Raw genomic sequence first — 23,086 nt, 5'->3', positions numbered from 1 at the left:
TTAACAGAGGTTGACAAAGGTAACCAGAGATAAACTCTAATTTTGCTCTTAACAGAATATTGAGAACAATGCAGCATCAACATCATTCATTATTCTAAGGGACACAATATTACACATTGATTTGTAATGAATCTGTTAAATAAATATTAAAGGAAAATTATCATACTCTGAATACTAAATAAATATTAAAGGAAAATTATCATATTCTGAATTCTACACTATTAAATAAGAAAATGATGCATCAAATGTCCTGTGGTAAAACATATATATATATATATATATATATATATATATATATATGCTTAAAAAGCAGCATTTTCATTTTCCATGACAGTAGACCTGAAATACAGTTGTAAACATCATGAAGTCCAGAGGAATGACAGTAGACCTGAAAAACAGTTGTAAACATCATGAAGTCCAGAGGAAGAGAAAAAAATATTCTTTCTGTTGCTCTCCTTTAGGATGGAGACTTCCCCAGGGTACTCTAGCAGCTGGATAGTCATATCTCATATGTGAGAATTGGATCAAATAGCCATTCATAAATCATTCAACAACAGTGAGACTATAATTCACATTATTGGTTTAGATTAATTATTTTAGATAGAAAGTCTCTCAGGGAGTCAAACAAGTATTCATTACATGGCCCGTTTCAAAGTCACACACACAAAACCACACATAGCTAGTCTTTCTTCACTTATCACATTTTACCTCTATATGGGGAATTTTATTCTCATTCATTTTTGCATTTTTAGCTTTTATTTGTTCATAGCACACAGTGTATGTTCAATATCTATGTAATAAATGCTAAATTCATAATTTGGTAATAGAATAAATACAGCGTTTAAAAGATGAAGCAAGGGGTGCATTTGAAGCTGCTAGACACGGAGGTTGAGGTGAATTTGTTAATTGAAATCCAGAGTAGAGGAGGAGAAAGAGGTTTTATTTTCATAGGAATAGAACAGGCAGTATGTTCAGTTCTTAATATTAAATTTTGAGGTGCTGCAAGATATTTATGTGTACTTAGCCAGTACACATAAAATAAAAATAGGCTACTAAAATTTAGGAAAAAGGCCACATTTGAGTAGAGATTTGATAATCATTTATTTCTGAAAATGAATGTATTTAGTGAAATCATTTGAAAAAGACATTAAAATAGAATGCCTTAGCATACAGTGAATTTACAAAGGAGTAAACCTAGAAAAGAAAACAGAAACTAAACAGTCTCAGAAGAAGCATGAGAAACTTGGATTACTAGTGAATAAAATAAGAAAAACCACAAATTTTTGAAAAGGGGTTTAGCAGGGATGACCACAGGGTAGAATAATAAAGAAGGAGAAAATTATAAGCAATTTCTTTTTAGAAAAAATTATTTTATTTTAAGTTCCAGGATACATGCACAGGATGTACAGTTTTGTTACATAGGTAACGTGTGCCATGGTGGTTTGCTACACACATCAATCCATCGCCTAGGTATTAAGCTCCATATGATTAGTTATTTATCCTGATACTCTCCCTCCTCTAACCCCCTGACAGGCCCCAGTGTGTGTTCTTACCATCTGGGTATTCATGTGTTCTCATTGCTCAGCTCCCACTTATAAGTGAGAACATGTGGTGTTTGGTTTTCTGTTCCTGTGTTAGCTTGCTGGGGATAATGGCTTCTAGCTCCATTCATGTCTTTGCAAAGAACATACTCTCATTCCTTTTTATGACTGCATAGTATTACATGGTGTATATGTACCACATTTTCTTTAGCCAGTCTGTTGTTAAGAGACATTTAGGTTGATTCTTTTTCTTTGCTATTGTGAATAGTCTACAATAAACATATGTGTGCATGTGTCTTTATAATAGAACAATTAATATTCCTTTGGGTATCTACTCATTAATGAGATTGTGGACCGAATGTTGTTTCTATCTTCAGGTCTTTGAGGAATCATCAAACTGTCTTATGTAATGGTTGAACTAAATTACATTCCCACCAAGAGAGTAAAAGCATTCCTATTTCTCAGCAGCTCACCAGCATCTGTTGCTTATTGACTTTGTTATTATCATTACTCTGATGGTGTGAGATGAAATTTCATTGTGGTTTTGATTTGCATTTCTCTAATGATCAGTGATGTTGAGCTTTTTTTCATATGCTTGTTGGATAAATAATTTTTTTAAGAAGTGTCTGTTCATGTCCTTTGCCCACTTTTTAATAGAGTTGTTTGTTTTTGCTGGTAAATTTGTTTAAGTTCCTTGCTGATTCTTGATATTAGCCTTTTGTCAGATGGATAGATTGCAGAACTTTTCCCCATTCTGTAAGTTGTCTGTTCAGCCTAATGATAGCTTTTTCTTGTTGTTGTTGTTGTTTTGTTTTATTTCTTCTGTGCAGGAGCTCACTCTTTAATTAGATACTATTTGTCAATTTTTGCTTTTGTTGTTGTTGCTTTTGATGTTTTCTTCATGAATTCTTTGCCAGTGCTTATGTCCTGAATGCTATTGCCAAGATACTATTAAAAATAGTTTTATGGGCTGGGTGTGGTAGCTGACATCTATAATCCCAGAACTTTGGCAGGCCAAGGCAGGAGGATAGCTTGAGGTCAGGAGTTTGTGACCAGCCTAGGTAACATAGTGAGGCTTTATTTCTACAAAAACAAAAATTAAAAATAATCTGAGTATGTTGATGCTCTCCTATGGTCCCAGTTATTTGAAAGGCTAAAGTAGGAGGTTTGCTTGAGGCATGAATTCGAAGCTGCAATGAGATATGATCTTGCCACTGCATTTCAGCCTGGGTGACAAGGTGAGATCCCATATCAATAAAAAAATAAGAATAGTTTTAGGCTTTAGTGAATACAAAGTATGAGCAGCAAACAAAGACCATACTTTCTGGAAGTTTGATGATGAAAGGGAGATGAGTGATGGAACACGTATGAATAGAGTTGGAACTGTTTACTTATGAAGAGATGGAATCAATGTGTTTATAAAATGAATAAGGAAAGTCATTTCAGAGAGTGAATTAAATATTTGAGTTTTAAAGACAATGACTGATGAATGCTTTTTCTATAGAAATTAGGACAGGTGAGTAGAGACGGCAGAAATGAAGGGTTTAGCTTCAGATAGACTTAAAAGCACCTTCCCCTAAAGATAGGAAGGAAACACAGGTAAATAAAAAACTTTATATTAAAAGAACAGAAAAGTTGGAGATAATTGTAGCTAAAAGTAAGTATTTAATCAGTGAGTTATAAGAGCACATTATGCAAATAAATGATTATAAAGAAGTTAATCTTTACTAGGTTCTTACAGTATGCTACATTAATAGTAATTATATTTAATCTTCAGTGATAATTGTGCAATATAAATATACATATATGTATTTTGTAGGTGAGAAAATTGAGACACAGATATCTTAAATAACTTGCTCAAGGCTACTCAATTAATAAATTACAAAAACAGATTTAAACTCCAGCAGTTTTATTTTAGAGTCCACACTTGTGCCTTCATGATAATGTTATAACAGCTAAATAGAAAGTTTTGGTTCAAATGCTTCATAACATAGAAAGCAAAGCTATTGTAAGTATAATTAAAACAGAGTCTAAGTAATACCATTGTGTTATTAATATTGGACATTCAATAATTAATTTGCAATGACAGACTTTTTATCAACACTTCATAGTGTGCACATACCAAAACTGTCTAACTCTTCCCAATCACACAAAACAAATAAACAAATGCATAGATTTAAAAAGATTCTCAGATCTTTAAAATGTATATCTATAACCCAAGAAAATGGGTAGTATGATTATTATTCAATGACTATTGTTTAATTATACCATAAAATATTATTGTTATTCAATGGAATGAACAATGAAGTAAATAACATATCCTCCGTCTGCCACATCAATACCATGCATACTCTTCTATTTGGAATAATTTATTAATTATCAAAAATAGATTCTATCCACTCCAGAATTAGAGAAAAAATTAAATAATTCAAGTGTAAATGTGACAATGTAATTAAAGAAGAGTGAAAGGCAAGATATCAAGGATACTGATAAAAATGCCCTTGTGTGATGTATATCTTTCCTTTTGCTACTGTGATAAATTATCCCAAACTCTGCAGCTTACAATAACACAAGTATATTCTTATAGTTTTATAGGTTAATGGCCCTAAATTAATTTCACTCGGCTGAAATTTAGATGTTGAAAGGGCTACATATCTTTTTGAAGCTTTAAACGATAAACTATTTAATTACCTTTTCCAGGTCTAATAACTATTAATATATGTGTTACTTGACTTATTGATATCCCGCCATCTTCAAAGCTAACAATGGCTGTGTGAGTAAGTAACTCTCGCATTACATCATCCTAACACTGACTCTTCTTCTGTCTCCCTCTTATACATTTATAGCCACCTGTGATTACATTAGGCCCTTTGGGATAATTCAGGATAAGTTCCCATCTAAATGTCAACTGACCATTGACTTTAATTTGATCAGCAAAATTTATTTCTCCTGACCATTCAATGTGTCACATTCATGGATTCTGGGGTTTCGGATGTGCACATCCATAGGGAGACATTATTCTGCCTACCACAAGTGATGAACTATGAAAATTAGCATTTTTAGAAAAAGAAAAAAAGAATATAAAAGAGTTAGAAAGGTGGAAGTATAAGTTAAATTTTAAATGCCTTAGACTATCTTGAGATGAGACAATAGAAATTCAGTTTAGGATGATGTTGTTCTTCTTAGTTTTCTAAGGTATTTTTTACATTTGTTTTCATTAGTTTCAGTCACAATCTATATAGTTTAACCTATGAAATCTAAAGTTCCATCATTATTGATGGGTGATACTATTAGTCACTGTCTTCCATCATCTTTCTTTCTTGACCATTGGTTCTTGACGTTGAAATTATCTAGAGAGAATATAAAAGTATCAGAATGCCCTGGGTTATCTATGCATTAACTTCAACACTTTGACTTTATAAGGTGACAGCTTTAACTGACTGAGTCAACTGATACAGACTGCAAACTTTAATGAAATCACAATCACATCATGACAATGACATTATTAATTTATCTTCTGAGGTATATTTAAGCACAATCTACATGTGGATGGTTGAAACCTAATTAATGTAAATTACATTTATTGTACTTTATAATTTTTATAGATAAATTTGAAGGGATAAAACTTAACTCAAAATCCATGTCTTAGGTCAGGTAAACTTGCTACCTCTCCTAAATATCTATCTATTTATCATATTAGGGCCCATTCTGTATCTAGAAAGCATAAATAGTTTTTTTTTATGCCATTGTAAACCATCAGTAGAGTTTAGGCATGCCAGTGACTCAAGTGCAGGTGATTAAAGGTATATATTTTTAAATGATTAATTCAAAGAATGGTTGTCGAATTAAAGTGATTCACTGTTTACCACTCTTATTTTCCATGTTGGACTCTATCCACTGCCCATATCAAATTTATCTAAATTACGTTGCTGCAAATCCCCCCTATTACAGGATTGGGTATTATTGAGCATTTAAGACTAAGATCACAACATAAACTTAAGGAAAATGTAAACTCATATCCCATGTTCAGAATTAACTATCTTGCAATTGATAAGATTAAAAAAAAAGGTGAAAGCAAAACTAAAAGGTAATTCAGGTATAATGCTAGCTGGTAGCAAACAAGAGACAATGTAATGTTGGTAAACAAAGTCAGTGATTTTGTAAAGAATAGAATGTCAAAATGACCCAAGAGATTTCAGGGAACACAGTTTCTTGTGCTTGACTAGAGTAGTTCCTTAAAAGTTCTAGAAAGATGGAGTGTCTAGATGGGAACTGTGGACTTGAAAAATGGTTGAGAAAATATTTTAAAATAATCAACCCTAAATCAATATTATTCTTCACTAGATTTACTACCTGCTCATTTTAGCTAACAATCAACCAATTGGAAAGACAATACATGAAGAAGAGCTCTTTTCCTGCAGAACAGCACAATTCTTTAGACAAGAATCATATGGCAAATAGTTCTGTCTGCTGAATAAAAGTGGATAATAAATATGAGGAGCTATAGTCTTTGTTATTAAATCAACAGTTAGAAAATTTCTTTTGAGATTAACACTGAGGTAACGTATTCGCTTCCTGGGTCCACAAGGAGGCGTAGTTTCAAAGGCAAGAACTTCTCAGCACCATACTCCCACACACGTCTCCATCCAGGAGCTTAAAGGTCTTTCTTTAACTTGTGGCGCATGGGAAGAAATCAAAGGTCAGTCACTCCAGCAGAAATTTAAAGGAACTCCTTTCATAGGACAGAAAACTTGAATAGGGCAGGAATATCTCCCAGGTTACAAGTCCCATTCTACCACATCCAGGGAGACTCCATTTCTGGATCCCCTTCCATGACATCGTGGGAGCTGCTCTCTCTCGTTCTCTTTCTTCTTTTTCTCTCTCTCTCGGCCTAAATAAATCACTTTCTACAAGACTCTTTGAGGACCAATATTTACTTAAACTAATCCACCATGCCCATCGGGGTCCTCCCTCCCATTCTTGGGTGAATGAGGGACCAAGGGCCTGGAAGAACACATCCTAGCGGGGGAGCTGAGCCTCTCCTGCACTCCCCAACCGATCTCAACACCTGAAGGATCTAAATGAACTTCGACTTGTTGGTAATGGCACTCACTGAGCAACGAGTAGAGATTAACAAGTTGATTGTCATAGAATTAGACTACTGAACCACTTGGCAAGTGCTTACTAAATATAATAAAAGTAAAGAGGACTCAGGACTTACACTATTTCCTGCTCGGTATTGTTAAACCTGTGCAACAAAACCAAGCTAGTGAATTTGTAAGCTGTCCCCAGATCTCATTATCTAAACAACCTGCAGGGCACAACGTTATTATCACTAATCAGAAAGAAGTATGAGAAGGATGAAAACTTCTACTATCACCCATTTTTCAGACATTGTGTGAAATTCTTGGGGAACAGCAAAGGTTAAAGAGTCTTAAGATTGCACATGTTTGAAGAGCCTTAAGCTGAAGACAGAAAATAATTAACTTGGATATTTTCTCTTTTTCCACTTATTCAAATGTTTATACTCACCCCAAGACAGACAAGTCCAATATATTATTTTTTTCAATTATAATAGAGATGCCTGGAATTCAAAAGAGGATATCTAAAGGCATTTGAAATTTTTGCTTGGGTTTGGTAAGGTCTTTTATGATTAGACTGTAGGTAATAGAAAGGTGAAAGTATTCATGCTTTTTCCTTGCTACCCTAGAAGATTTTGATAATTTATGGTTTCTGGTGGGTGAATGCCAGGCAGGAAGATTTGAAAGGAATCACATTTCATACTGGCTTCCTGGAAGGCATAGCTCCCCTAGGCATCCTGAATTTTATAGCATAAGCCTGTGCTTCCATAGATAATAGAATGGTAATATTATTGTATGGACTCCATGAAAGGCAAACTTTATTGTATCTGACTACAGTTGTTCATTATGGATTGTAGTAATACAGCCATAAAGATATAGTGGCCTAGTGGCTAGATGGGAACAGTAGAATTGAGCGAATATTTTAGTACAGGCAAAAGTCATTTATAAATCTTCATAAATTATATTTCCTACTGTGAGTCAAGGTTGAGACAAAGCAAAGCTTCACCTCTGAGAAGGCAGGCAGACTCCAGGATTCAATTACTATGCTAAATTTTCTTGGATAGCATATTCTCCGTTGTACCCCAAAGTCTCTAAGGGAAACGATTGTGAAAAGGAATTATAGTATTGCTAAAGGGGCAGCAAAATAAAGATGTTATTATCAGAAAAATGTATTTGAGTAAAAGTTAAACCCAACGTCTCAAAGTCTCAGGTTTAGCAGATCTCAAGAATTTCAGTTAGCAAAGTAATTCATGATTAAGTAGAAGTCCATGATAAATGTAGCAGTTATGTATAAAAGTCATACAATTAGAAAGTAAAAGAAATCACTTATTTTATTCCGCCAGAATTGGTAGAGTGATAGAAATTGAAAAAAGAAGATGATTTTCAACTGTTTTTGAAATGGAAAATGAAGGGTTTTTGTTTTGTTTTGTCCTTTTGAGACAGAGTCTAGCTCTGTCACCCAGGCTAGAGTGCTGTGGCGTAATCTTGGCTTACTGCAGCCTTGACCTCCCTGAGCTCAGGTGATCCTTCCATCTCAACCTTCTGAGTACCTGCAACTACATGCATGTGCCACTAAGGCCTGTTAATTTTTAAGTATGTTTTTAGAGATGAAGTTTTACCATGTTTCCTAGGGTGGTCTTGAACTCCTAGGCTCAAGCAATCAACCCACCTTGGCCTTCGAAAGTGCGGGAATTACAACTGTGAGCTACCATGTCTGGCCAGAAATAAAGGTTTTTTTATAAGAAAAAGGAGGAAGGTGGAGGAGGGAGTGGTGATAGGTTGGGTACAGCTGAGGAAATGACTTTCAGGGAGAATAGTGAGATTCACCTACAATATATGGAGGAATTGCCAGAAAACTGGAAGTCAGGCATAGAGAAAAGGCTTGGACCAAATTTTAAAAAGCCTTGATTGTAAATACTTACGTCAAACTTATGTCCTGAAACCCTGATTTTATTCTGTGAATATGAAACAAACTAATATCAGGTTATCTCCACTTCCATTATGCTTCAGAAGATACTTTGCATCTCTCAAAACTGCTGGTTAGTATCATATATGGAAAGAGGAAAGTAGATTCAATATAGATTTAGTAAATAAAAGATATTAATTGAAAGAAAAGAAAGTTATTTGGATCCTGATAAGATAGCATCTGATTTAAACAGCTCTATGATCATCTCCTATTCCAGAAGTATGAGTAGCCCAACTCAAATACCCACACATGGCTATTTAAATTTACTTTTGGGTTAAATAAATTAAATGTAAAAATCAATTGATCAGTTGCATTAGCCACATTTTAAGTGTTCAATAGCCACATGTGAATAGTGTCTACCTTGTTCAACAATTTGGATTTTATAATTTATTTTTCATCATAGAAAATTCTGATGGACAAAGATAAATCCAACCTATGCTAATCTTAAAAATGTAAATACATTTTATTATGCCCTAGAAATTTCTTTCATCATTTATTTATTTCTTCATCCATAGAGTTACCAACTTGTTGCAGTTTTCTCTAGTCTTTGTTTATGTTAGAACCAAGGTAGAAGGTGGAAGAAGGAAAATTATACAGGATCTCATGAAGATTTTACACAATTGACAGTAATTAATTCTTGAGGATGGTTGGTTACTTCCATACTAGTTTACTCCATAGTACTAAGAGTCTATATTGATTTCCTACCTTGTATCTTCATTTTAAAAATTACTTGCAATGAACAATGAGAGCACATGGACACAGAGAGGGGAGCACTACACACTGGGGTCTGTTGGGGGAAATAGGGGAGGGACAGTTGGGGGTGGGGAGTTGGGGAGAGATAGCAAGGGGAGAGATGCCAGATGTAGGTGATGGGGAGGAAGGCAGCAAATCACACTGCCACATGTGTACCTATGCAACAATCTTGCATGTTCTTCACATGTGCCCCAAAACCCTAAATGTAGTAAAATAAATGGAAAAAAAAATTATTTGCTACTACCTTATTCCTTTAATATTCTATGAGAAATAACATTTTTTTTCCAAAGACAAGATTGTGCCTAGGATCTAACATTACACTCAGACTCTTTCTCCCAGGCTCCTACTTTGACAATTACTCATGTGACCATGCTTAAAGTGGTCATTACAGAGTATTCTCTGTACCAGGTTGCACAGCCCAGGTTTCCACAGTTATAGTTTTTTTTTTTTTTTCTTTTTTGGATAAAGTTATCAATTTCCTTCTAAAACAACTTAGCAGATGATTGATTTTGCTTCCATTCAGTTCCATAAGCCAGTAGTTTTCACAAAATTTATTTCCACAAAAAATATTCTTAGACCAATTTTGAGAAGTAGAGAAGTTCTACTTCAAAGTTTCCATCTTAAGGTTTGAAAGGATAATAATTTCTCACTCAAAAATTCTCTATCCTCTATTAGCTCCTATATTCTAGACCAGCTAGCTGCTTTAGCCTACTCAGGTGTGCCTGGACAGGCCTGAGCAAGTCCCAGCCCACAGTTCACGCCATTTCTTGTTTGGAAGCACTTCCCTGATCATCTCATGAGCGACTTCCTTTTTCTTTGTTCTCTCTTTTCCTAGCCTATTTAGGAAAGTCTTAAGCTGTTAGCCAATTGGGTCAAGTATGGAAGGTGAGGTCACATTCCAACCAATGGAAACTGGACACAGCAGCAGGGTGGGCATGTCACCTTACAAATAATCCTGTCTCCTTTGTCCAAGTGTGCTCTCGTGGCAAGGCTGCTACTGGGTGGCAAGCTTTCTGCAGAAAGTAAAACTGGCCTTGCTGAGAAATCCTTTGTCTCTATGTTGATTGTTTTTGTAACATCAAGAACCCATTTTCAACACTTATTTTTATTCTTATTTCTTTGTCCTCATGCCCCTCTCATTGTTAATAGGAGTCAATTCAAATTTGAGATGACATAAAACAATACAATTATGTAGAAAATTTTGCATTCCAGAGCTTGGGGCCCAGTAAGAGTTGATTTCTCCTTATCTGCAAGCTTTCATTCCTTGAATCTTACCACCTTAGATTTCTGCTCTCAAACAGGAAGTCCTTATCTTAGCTATTTTTTTTTTTTAATTAAAATCTTACTAAAGGCAACAATACTAAAATTCTCTGTGGATGGGCTCTATTGGAACTCTTGCCCTAGGCATACAGTAATGAAAGGCTCTTTGCTGTCTGGTTTACTGAAGTAATGGTATCATCAAGTGCTTTGATTGTTTTGAATGAATGCGTGACACAGGAATTGTTTCCAATCCATGATATCAGTTTTATAATTGCCCACCGTATAACAATTAAGCTACATACTGATTGCCATATCAATTAGTGTAGGATTTTGCTTACTTAAGAATCTTGAACAGAATTCAGATGATTCAGGTGGTCTGCTTCACATATTCAGAGACCCAAGATGAAGAACATTCTGTGATATTCAACATAAAACTTTCTAGGTTAGCATGATTTTCTCTATCCATTTAGCAGTCAGGCTGAAGAGAACATGGAGGACTTATTTTGGGAGGTTATTTATTTGGAGAGAGTGAAGGGAGTGTTAGACCACCTCCTCTTAACTTTCATTGACTACATCTGAGGAACTTGATCAAATCTATCTTCAAGAGAGCCTGTGAAATGCGGTCAAGTTGTGCATCAAAGAAGAAGAATATCCCAACTTGATGAATGCTAGCAGTCTCAAATACAACGATTCTCACCAGTAAGGAACAAGTAAGTCTGCTCAGCACTTACTCACTTTCTGCGATATTTTTCAAATATTGCTTGTCAGTCTGTTTCTGCTCTAGCATAACTTCATGGTTTCCCAGGCTTTGCCTACATAAACCTTCTCTCCTTTTCTTCCCCAACCTATGTTAACGGTAATCGTGCACTTGGGGGAAAGAAACTTCTGAATTTTTTGTCTTGACTTAGGCTAGGAGATTTAAACCCACAGAGTCCATCATGTGAGTTTTTTTTTTTTTTTAATGATTTTACAGCAGTTTTTGTATTTACCTGCTTGCACTGAGGGAATGTTTGACGGGAGCTTATTGAAGTTGAAATGATATGCTACCACACTGTCTCCTTCCCTCTCTAGTGGAAACAGTGATAATCATATTAAGCATAGGAATCAGCAATCCGTTTTTCACCCTTATATGATATGAAGAAATATATTTTGGAACACAGATCATGTGCTACCTTAGACTACAACACTAGGAAACTTGGGCCAATTTCACACTACTGGAGTTTACTGAATACTTTCTGCATCTTTTAGCAGCTTCTTATGTAGCAAATCACACTACAGAACTGGCCAAAGAGGTCATAGAGTGAAAAAAAAAAAAAAGGTTTTTTCAGTGGAGATTGTTCTACCTGGAGACTATAAATAAAAGCAACTGAATGAAATAATCTGGAACCTGATACAGTTGAAAAACTCTGAGATATAGAAAATTAGAAAAAGATAATTTGGGACTCTAGTAGAAACCTGGCCCCATTAATCTCTCACAAATGCCTAATAATTTTTCTATGCTTGGCAAATACCATCATTTATGATAAACAAAACAATTTTTGACAGTGCAACCTGAATGCCATGTAGGGACAGGTACAAATCATTGACATTTATTTCAAATCTCCTCCAGGCAGAGGTTAAAATGAAAGCAAATTACAGGAAAATGAAGTCTGAAGGAATAGGCAAAAGACAAAGTTTTAATGTTTAAAAATAGGGATATTCAACATGATCTGTCAGAGACTAAAAATTATAACTGAAATATACCCCTGGAATTGATTCAAAATGGACAGAAAATAAACCCTTTTTGTTTTTCCATAGGTTCTTTTTTGTTTGTTTGTTTGAGAAAGGCTTTAATTCTCTTTTTTGTTTGAAGAATAATTTTGCTAGATATGTGATTCTAGATTGATGAGGTTTTTGGCTTTTTGTTTGTTTGTTTATCTGTTTTGTATACTTCAAGTTCTAAGATACATGTGCAGGATGTGCAGGTTTGTTACATAGGTATCCGTGTCCCATGGTAGTTTGCTGCACCCATCAAACTGTCATCTACATTAGGTATTTGTCCTAATGCTATCCACTCCCTTGTCCCCCACCCCCAACCAGGCCCCAGTATGTGATGTTCCCCTCCCTGTGCACATATGTTCTCATTTTTCAACTCCCACTTATTGGGTGAGAACATGTGGTGTTTTGTTTTCTGTTTGTGTATTAGCTTGCTGAAAATGATGGTTTCTAGCTCTATTCATGTCCCTGCAAAGACAGCTACTCATTGTTTTTTATGGCTGCAGAGTACTCCGTGGTGTATATGTGCCACATTTTCTTTATCTAGTCTATCATTGATGGGCATCAGGGTTGGTTTCAAGTCTTTGCTATTGTGAATAGTGCTGCAATAAGCATACATCTGCATGTGTCTTTATAGTAAAATTATTTATAATTTTTAGTGTATATACCCAGTTATGAGACTGATGGGTCAAATAGTATTTCTGGTTCTAGATCCTTGAGGAATTGCCACACTATCTTCCACAATGGTTGAACTAATTTACACTTCCACCAACCTGTAAAAGTGTTCCTATTTCTCCAAATCCTCTCCAGCATCTGTTGTTTCCTGATTTTTTAATGATTGCCATTCTAACTGATGTGAGATGGTATCTCATTGTGGTTTTGATTTGCATTCCACCAGGATTTGCATTTGACCAGTGATGATGAGCTTTTTTTCATATACTTGTTAGCCGCATAAAAGTCTTTTGTTTTGAGAAGGGTCTGCTCATATCCTTTGCCCACTTTTTGGTGGGGTTGTTTCTATCTTGTAAATTTGTTTAAGTTTCCTGTAGACTCTGAATATTAGCTCTTTGTCAGATGGATAGATTGCAAAAAATGTTCTCCCATTCTGCAGGTTGACTACTCACTCTGATGATAGTTTCTTTTGCTGTGCAGAAGCTCTTTAGTTTAATTATATCCCATTTGTCAATTTTGGCTTTTGTTGCCATTGCTTTTTGTGTTTAGTCATGAAGTTTTTGCTCATGCCTACATCCTGAATGGTATTGCCTAGGTTTTCTTTTAGGGTACTTATGGTGTTAGGTCTTACATTTAAGTCTTTAATCCATCTTGAGTTAATTTTTGTATATGGTGTAAGGAAGGAGTCCAGTTTTAGGTTTCTGCGTATGACTAGCCAGTTATCCCAACACCGTTTATTTTATTTATTTATTTATTTTTAATTTTTTTTTTGAGACAGAGCTCCTTCTGTCACCAGGCGCCAGGCTGGAGTGCAGTGGTGCAACCTCGGCTCACTGCAACCTGCGCCTCCCAGGTTCAAGCAATCCTCCTGCCTCAGCCTCCCAAGTGGCTGGGACTACAGGCACACGCCACCACGCCCAGCTAATTTTTTTGTATTTTTAGTAGAGACGGGGAGTTTCACCATGTTGGCCAGGATGGTCTCAATCTCTTGACCTCGTGATCCACCCACGTCAGCCTCCCAAAGTGCTGGGATTATAGGAACACCATTTATTATATAGGGGATACTTTCCCCATTGCTTGTTTTGTCAGGTTAGTCAAAGATGAGTTGGTTGTAGGTGTGTGGTATTACTTGTGAGGCCTCTGTTCTGTCCATAGGTTCTACTGTCAGGGCCAGCCAAATCCTGGAAATTAGAATATGTGATTGCTAAAGTCCTGAAACCATCCCAAGACCTTAAATCATGAACTGACCAGGGGTGCCCTATGGAACAGTGAGAATAGTGGCATAACGATAGAGACAACTATTCAAAAAAGTTACTCAAGAACAGACAAATCAGCAGGAATGAAGTGCAATGTTCAAGGCAGCATCTTCCAGAAAAGACAACTCAAAGCTTCAGACTGGAAAAACGAAACAAAACAAATGAACAAAAAATTTATATAACAGCATAGGAATAGTTTGTTGTTTCATTTCAACAGGCTGTGGTACTTATGACCTAGTGGCCATTATGCGTTTCCAAATGGGTATTTTATTCTACCTTCCTTATGCTTTGTTCCAGTGAATGTATTGTACATCCTGAGCCTAGTTCAACTTATCAGTTAATGACAGGCTGCTAGACCATGGTGAGCTACAGAGAAGTTTTACAAAGAAAACTGAATATCATCCAGATATTTCAGCTATAGAATGGAGTATAATTACACATCATATTTTGTTTCTTGTGTCCTTTTTAGGAGGAGTTAATGATATGTTTTTATAGTATTAGACATTTTCTAAAGGCATTCATGAGAAGGAGATTTTTAATTGGTTGGTTAAAAAATTGGATGGAGATTGGTGTTTATTGTTTTCCTTTCTTTTAATAACATTAATTCATATTTTTTTAGCCATGTGGTTTAATTTAGATCGATCCTCACCTCTATATCCAGAAATATGATGGATTGGTATAATCCAGTTAAAAATACTCCTTTCCCTTGTTAGAAATCAAATTAGAGTTGTGCAGCTTAATTTTTCTTTTTTGCTAGATTTGAATATGGGAACATGTAGTCTGGGAAAATATTAGACAGAAATGTCTCAGATGGAAAATGGAAGTTTTCCATAAAAGAATTCAAAGTAAAGCTGATGAGCTAAAAAATACATAAATAACATTGATCCCTGACTACATCATTTGATCAATCAAATAAAAAATTAAATTTTATTTATTTTAGAAAATAAATTCAGATTACTTTTAAAGCCGATTCAAAAGCAGTTACTGATTCCTGCATATAGAAGTACATTAAGTGAAACAGATGAGAAAAATATTAAGAATTATCAATGAAAAATACATGTTGCTAAAATTTTATAATTAATATTCTTGACCATGGCAAGATTTCTCAAAAAAATATCAAAATTTAAATGTCATGTACCCAAATAAGTTTCCTCTAACCAATTCCAAATAACCCAATTTTAGACAACCTCATGAATCACTCCTCTAGACCCAATAATTTGAATCAAAGGAAAGGACCAAAGGGTCACAAATACAGATAATTCATATAGATGAATAGTCTTTAGAGATAGGAAGAAAGGCAAGCAATCTGGGACTCTCAAGACTTTTTATAACAAAAGCGTATACAGAAGGAGAGAGAAACAAAGACCTAGTGAATGCTTTCAATTGCCATGAATTATGTGACTTTCTTTCTCACAATTTATTTCTGATAATCTTTACTATAATTCTCCAGGACAAGTGTGCATTTTCCTTGTTCTCAGATGTATTCAACAAGTATTTCAGTTGGAGCTTTTGTTAGATATTATTAATAATATAGCTTGGTATGTAGTAGGTATCAGTTCCTTTCCTTTGTATGTTACGTCAAAATTCAGATTATTAATTACCTTGCCCTAGAGTGTAGAATTACTAATTAAGCAGAGATTTGAAGCTACATCTGAATTACTCCAAGCTGAAGATCTTTCTATTTCCTCTAGAATACCTCTTCATGTAGAATATGAAGTTCTTTCCATGTGTGCCCCACCCCTTCTAAGATCACCGGAAGACTGATCTGAATTCTGTAATGAGTAATGCATATACATTTTTAACACTTTATTTTTTACTTTGTTAGAGATGGTGTATCATCGTCTTGTCCAAACTAGTCTCATACTTCTAGGTTCAAGGGATCCTCCTGTCTACAGGGATCCTCCTGTAATCCCAAAGTGCTGGGATTACAGGAGTGAGCCACTGGCCCACTGGCCCCAGCAACATATGCTTTAAGTATAGACTTCAAGGGCAGAGATGTACTATGAATGTTGTAAGTAAAGAACTATCCAACAAATGACTCAAAATTTGGCTTTTTTACTTAACTAAAAGGTAGTTTCAAATAAAATTTTAAATATCGTTTTGTCCATGATATAACTTCATTTTTTGGAAAGTAGCTGTATATACATTTATTTGTGGTAATCATAGTTATTTTTTTCTTAGGGATAACATCGGTACTGAGCATTATAGTTATATTTTATTAGAGATTTTACATTAACTTACTGCTATCTCTCAATGGCAAATATGTGGTTATAAATACACTATTAGAGGCAAATAGTTCCAACAATTCATATGACTGTTGAGATGCTGGAGAAAAATGAAAATTTCATGAAGTTTAAAGATTTGGAGCTAATTTTTTATTATTTGGTTTTAGATATTTAGTGAAGAGGGTAATATTGTTATGCTATAAGAAAGTCACTGACTCAGCAATGCCCATTAAATGGAAATAGCTTCTCATATTTGGATTTGCAGTTTAATTCCTTCGTTAATCTCCTGGGAGGTTCTGAGTAAAACTTCAAGGTCATTATCTCTTTCTCATATTCCTTAGGAATTTATGCAAGAAAACTTACCAAAAATAAACAAAAACAACTTCTCAGGTTTTAATGTATTTCAAGTATTCTAGAAATAACCCAACATTTTAATCTCAGGAGCCAATATTATTTGAGTCAGACCATGCTGTCTTAAATTTGATGAATTTAATAGGTTTTCCCACAAAGAAGAAAATATGTCAAGAAATTATCATGTACAGAATTAAGATGAAACATTGAATATTTCTAGTAATATTAAATACACAAGAAATTTTGGATATATGTCATAATTATATCTTATATTAGCAGCTGATGTTTCATAACACATTGTGAGTAGATTTATGAATTAATTCCATAAATCAATTTGCCTATGTAGAACGCTGCTCAGTGTGATCAAACAAATGTTCACTTAACTTCTGGGTGACACAAATTTTCTTGTTACTTGAATTTAATTGAGAACAGGAATTATCAGTGAGTTGGTCACTTCTTTGTGTTTTGGCTGTATAAGATATTTACTAAGTGTTGAGGTGGTCATTTATGACAAATAAAAGTGCAGATTTTAGGTTTTACCATTAGTAGCTGCACATTCTCAGGCAACTAATCTAACTTTCCTAAGCCTCAATATCCTCATGTGGTAATGATGCTGACTTTAAACAGTCACTGGAAGGAATAAGTGAGAAAGCACATATCTGACACAGTGCCTGGGATGAAGAAATGAGTAAATTTTCAAATTTACACTTAGATCAATGAATTTGTATATTAAATTATTTTATTTTGCTGTGATAAAGTTAAGAAAATTTTAAGTCTTTAAATGTTTGATATTGAATTAACTCAGACAACAGAATCATTCTATATTCTAAATCAATAAAATAAATTACATTTCCTAGCTAAATAGAAAAAGAAATTTGTATTCATTTACAGCTGGATAACTTCATGTAAATTATATAAAACTATTTTGGAGCTTATGAATGACTGTAAGATGTGAGAACTTTTCATAATTATGAATAAAATTTTGGGTATATGTAAAGCAGAACCTGCAGCCTTTTGATTGGTCAGAGGTCAGTGAATAGCAGATATCTTAAACAAAAAACTACATCTTGACATATTTTTTTCCTATTTTAAGAACCATTATTCTAGCTATTTAATGTAGAACAGAGAATAGGTCCTCTTTTTTTCAGGTGAGTGGAACAATTTATATATCTGAAAGGTTAATATTGCCATCCTTTTGCAATCTGCCTCTATGTAGCCCTGAGTATTCTTTTCTATATTTTCTTTGCTATTCCTAGATTTCTATTGTTATCTGTGTGAACAATTTGGAAACCACAGGTTGAAGTCTTTTCCTTTTAAAATAAAAAGTAATTGTGTTCTTTTCTATTTTAGCTTTCATTCATCATGAGCATGAAAAATAGACAAAAAATAAGGCCACTGATTTTTGCATTGAGAAACTATAAGTAACAATGGTTTTATATTACAGTGCTATTATTAGAAATATAGCAAATGATGCCTATGAAATAATAACACACGATGATTCAATCATTTTCAATTTCCTGCTATATGAGAGTGATGTTCTTAGGTGGAATAATAGCTAAATTATGTAGACCACACATGCTGATTTCCTGTTTCTAGAAAGTTCCTTTTCTGAGTGTAAGTCATCATGCTAAGAGGAAAAAATAAATTTAGCAGGAAATAATGGTTGATTCACTGATAATAACTGGTGCTATTTGCACTATGCCTTAGTCACAGATTCTCCTGGTTGATACTCTCTCATAGTTATTAACATGTATAGGTCATGTCCATTTACAGTTATTAGCTTGTATAGATCATATCAATTTGACAAGTTGTGCTATGGATTGTTCTGCCATTCCAGTTTGGAACCTTGAAGAAATATGTGTATTGTATATCATATGGCATTGAAACCAAATATTATTTGAGAGAGATATGATTTTGAATTGGCAAGGCATGAGAAATTAGCATTTGAAAAAATTGTCCTCATTGTCAAGTCATTTTTTTTCTTTTCCATTGCTTGTCTGGAATTCTTCTTAATACCAGATGGCTTTCCTTTTTAGATGTTTGTGAATATAGCAGATAAATATTTCTCCTTGAAATTTTTCTTGCACCTTATCCTATGATGTACCTTGTCCAGGCTTCAAAACAAGTAGGGATAATTAATTTGTTGTTGTAAAGACATCTTAGTTTATTTTGTGACAATTTATATCATCATGCTAGTTAATTCTACCATAAGTTTCATTCAATGATTTCTATAGTGATTTATTTTGCAGTTTTTGATATGCCAGCCTATGGAAATATAAAGATGAAATGACATAATTCTAACTTATAGTTAAGCACACAGAACCCAGCAATTACAATGCATGTGATAATTGCCATAGTGACACTCTGCACTGAATTTAATACAAGTATGAAAGAGCATGAAGACATAATTAGCTATGAAGAAATGCTTCACTGAAGGGAACTTAAGTGGAGATTTGAATAATGAAGGTGTTTGACAGTTGGGCTGGAGGAGGCGTTGGAGGAATCAAGAGTTAGAAACATATGAATGAATAAATGAATACAAAAGTTAGTAAAGAAGTCTTTATTTCCTTTCAATATCCTTAAAATTTTTCACATTAATAATAAATACAGATTTAACCTATTATAATTTCCATTTTCAAAGGGAAATAAAATTAGTTTTATAAGATATGGCTTCTTTAGAACTAAAACCTTGAAATTGAATGGCATTTCTTTGGGTACCTTTAAAACTGTAATTTTGTTATTAGGAATTTACATATACATCACTAATATATTATTAATTATTATGATTAGTAATGAAAATATTCACAATAATCCAATTATACTTGAGAATTATACTTGAGGTTAAATCAGAATTTGTACAAAAACATTTTTGCATGTATATTATTCTAGAAGTATATATAGTTATATCAAAATATAAAAGAAAACAAAAAGATTGATAAAGACATCAACATTATAATATAATGTATTATAATATAATATGAACAATATATCATATGTTTATTTGTGAATAGTACTTAAATTAGGTTTGTGCTGCTCCTGGTAGAATTGACTTAAACTGATATATTTCCACATAATCCTATCCAAAGCATTATATAAGCATTACAACACATCATTTTAATTACGTGGTTGCTTAATTTTCTCTTCCACATTGGTCTATATAACCTTGACTTTGATGTACTAATTAGTTTAGCCTATAACTGAGACATATGTTGAAAGTAAATTCAGCAGAAATTGATAATTGATTACATGTCATATAGTAATAAAAGAATCTAGAACCCGTCATAGGTTTCTGATATCACTGAATGTGGAGAAAATAAGGTATATTTTCTATATACCTTACATATCTTACATGTAACTAAAATATGAGATAGAGATAGAAGATTTGTTTATGTTTTTTAAGGTAGATTATTGAGCTGATTCCTATGATAATATCAGTTGTGAGTATATCATTTTATTTACTGACTTAATTTCTAATTACAGTAATCTATGCCTTTCCTAGTTCTTTATTCCTTCTACCATGTTTCTTTATGGTGACTTGGGAAACATGGTTAAGAAAGACCTTTTAGCCAAAACAAACAGAAAATCTGCTATTTGGTTAACAGCACTATTTCTTTTAAGCAATGAAAGTCCAAGTTAGATGTCTCAAATAAGCTAATGAATATAGACTTGGAATTGAACCCTGGAATGGCTGGGTCAAATATATTCCCACATAATCTTCTCTAGACCATTTTTGGTCTAGAGAAAAAGGGATAAAACTACATCCACCATCAGCTTTTACCAAAGCTAGTAAAGTTTTGCTATACTTAAACTGCATAGTTAAAAATAATCATAATCTCAGTGGGACCACCACAGTGTCTTTGCATTTAGGGCAATCAATATATTGGTGCTTAAAGAAATGAACAAATGCTATGTGTTTTTCTTTCTACACTCTAATTTGTCAGATTAGATGAATAAAGAAATCTAACCCCTAGATGGAATAAAGAAATAATACAAAGAGAACACCTGTTTTCACAACATTTTGGAGAAGAAGAAGAAATCAGAATGACTGTCAACGTTATCATAAGTGAAAAATATTATATCTTGGACAAAGAGAAAGCTACTACCTAGGAAAATTAAAGGTTAAAGTTTACCAAACCTTGCATACTAATGGGCATTAAGAAAGAGACTGGTAGGACGAGACATTCATGAAAGTGATAGAAAGAAACATGATGTCAACTCAGAGAGTATATTGGACTAATTCCATATTTCAAGACTGGAAGAAAGAGTGTTAAAAGAGTTGAGAAGCTCTGAAAAACGTATGTCTATTCATGCAATTAAAGTGTTTTTATGATGAAAAATAGGGATGCCAAAGCAGTAATATGAAAAAGGAGGGAGCTCTCCAACAAGTACAACTTCTCAAAAAACTTAAATGAAATGCATAAAAGATGGAAATAAAAACACATAACCAAAAATAAATAGGAATGAGATGCACAAGTCTCAGAAGAACAAAGGGTTACAGAAGTATAAGGACAACAAATAAAAAGTTACTTTAATCTCTATTCAAACAAGAAGGTGTCAAAAAAAATAGACCTATTTCTTAGCACAATATTTCATGGTTAATGAATGTCAAAGAGAAGGCTGAAGAGTTATTCAATAATAAGACGACTATCTGTTATTACCTGAACAGGGAAAGTGGACTATTAACAAAAAATCCCAGAGGGAAAATAATTAAGAGAACATCAATATGTCCCAGTGTCCCACTTCCATTCCCTAAACGAATTAGAAAGAGGAAGAAGAAGGTGAAGAGAAGGTAAATGATACTGTGTAATTTTAAATGCTATATTCTTTATTAGCTTGTTTCCTTCTTCACTCACATTATTCCATAAAATCAAAGAGAAACTCCAAACTAAACCTTACTGTAGAAAGTGATTAAATAAATTTAACAAGATGATCATTGAGAGCAACTGAACCTGGGTTTTGTTTTTTTTTTTTTTTTTCTTTCTTCCTGAAGCCAAATTTCTTAGCTCTTTGCCCAGAACCTGCCAAGTGCTTATCTCTGCTCAGATAAGTTCAGTGATTCCAACTGATGTAATTATATTGTGTTTATATTCAGTAAAGTCACCTTACTTTGGAGATAATCATCAAAAGCTAAAGTACTTTGTGAAGATTCTATGTGTTTGATGAAGTATATAAGAAATACAATGATTTTAAATGAATCTTGAATTATATTCCCGGATTTCTTTTTTAAAAAAATACTAATTGATCTGCAAGAAAAATAATAACTCAAAAACAAATGTTTAGTTACTAAATTACTTTTATTAAAACACTTTTTATTGGCAGCTCTCAAATTCCACACAGATTTTGTATCAAGGGCAGTAACTGAAACTGTGTATGTTTCCCTTAGGTCCAGCTTCCTTCTTAGTAATTTTTTTGTTTCTTTTGACATATTAAATTCCATTGGCTTCATTTTATGCCAGACATTATCTACAATTACTAGATTTTAGCACTTGTACAGTTAATATTCTCCCAAAATATGTTTTCAAGAAATCAGAAAGCAATATAATGTTTAAGATTTTGAGATTTGTCTTTTCTCATAGGGCTAAATACATAAAAGCCTGAGTTAGAAGTATTGGTTGTGATTTTGGACTGTGTCAAGAAACTAGTTTGTGTATATATATATATATATATATATATATATATACATATATATATATATATAGTTTTTATAATTGGTATATTTTTTATATTTTTTATATATATTTTAAATATATATATATGTATATATATATATATATGTTTAAAACCTTAATTCAGAGCCATGAGGCATTCTGTTTTATGATTTCTGACTGTGTAAGTTTTTTTTTTTTGTTTGTTTCCAAATAGACAAATAGAATTGATATTTGCAGGTAATATAGGATGTATTTGATTTCTACCGCAGCTGTGACATAGTAACATAAATTTGGTAGATTAAAACAACACAAATTCACTACCTCAGGATCTAGAGGTTAAAAGTCCAAAATAGGCTTCAATGCAATAAAATCAATGTATCATTAGGGCTTCATTCCTCTTTTGAGGTTTTATAGGAAACTGTTTACTTGCCTTTTCTAGTTTCTAAAGACTGAATGCATTTTTTAGCTCACACTCCCATTTCATCTTCAAGCCCACAACTTCCAGTAAGTCTTTCTCACTTTACAGTGCTCCATCACAAACTCATTTTGCCTTCTTCTTTGACATTTAAGGACCTCTG

General features: G+C 33.6%; 1 long non-coding RNA gene across 1 annotated transcript; it reads right to left on the bottom strand.

Annotated features, from left to right (window-relative positions):
* Positions 1-1,410: 1,410 nt before the first annotated feature.
* Positions 1,411-22,052, bottom strand: LOC108292667. Its single transcript, XR_001820366.2, has 3 exons — positions 22,040-22,052; positions 15,472-15,482; positions 1,411-1,478 (listed from the first exon to the last, which is right to left on the bottom strand). It is a non-coding gene; the product is annotated as an uncharacterized LOC108292667 (long non-coding RNA).
* Positions 22,053-23,086: the final 1,034 nt, after the last annotated feature.

Source organism: Cebus imitator, unplaced genomic scaffold (assembly GCF_001604975.1).
Source record: "Cebus imitator isolate Cc_AM_T3 unplaced genomic scaffold, Cebus_imitator-1.0 Scaffold498, whole genome shotgun sequence".
NCBI lineage: Eukaryota > Metazoa > Chordata > Mammalia > Primates > Cebidae > Cebus > Cebus imitator.
This window is presented reverse-complemented; position numbering and strand designations above follow the sequence as displayed.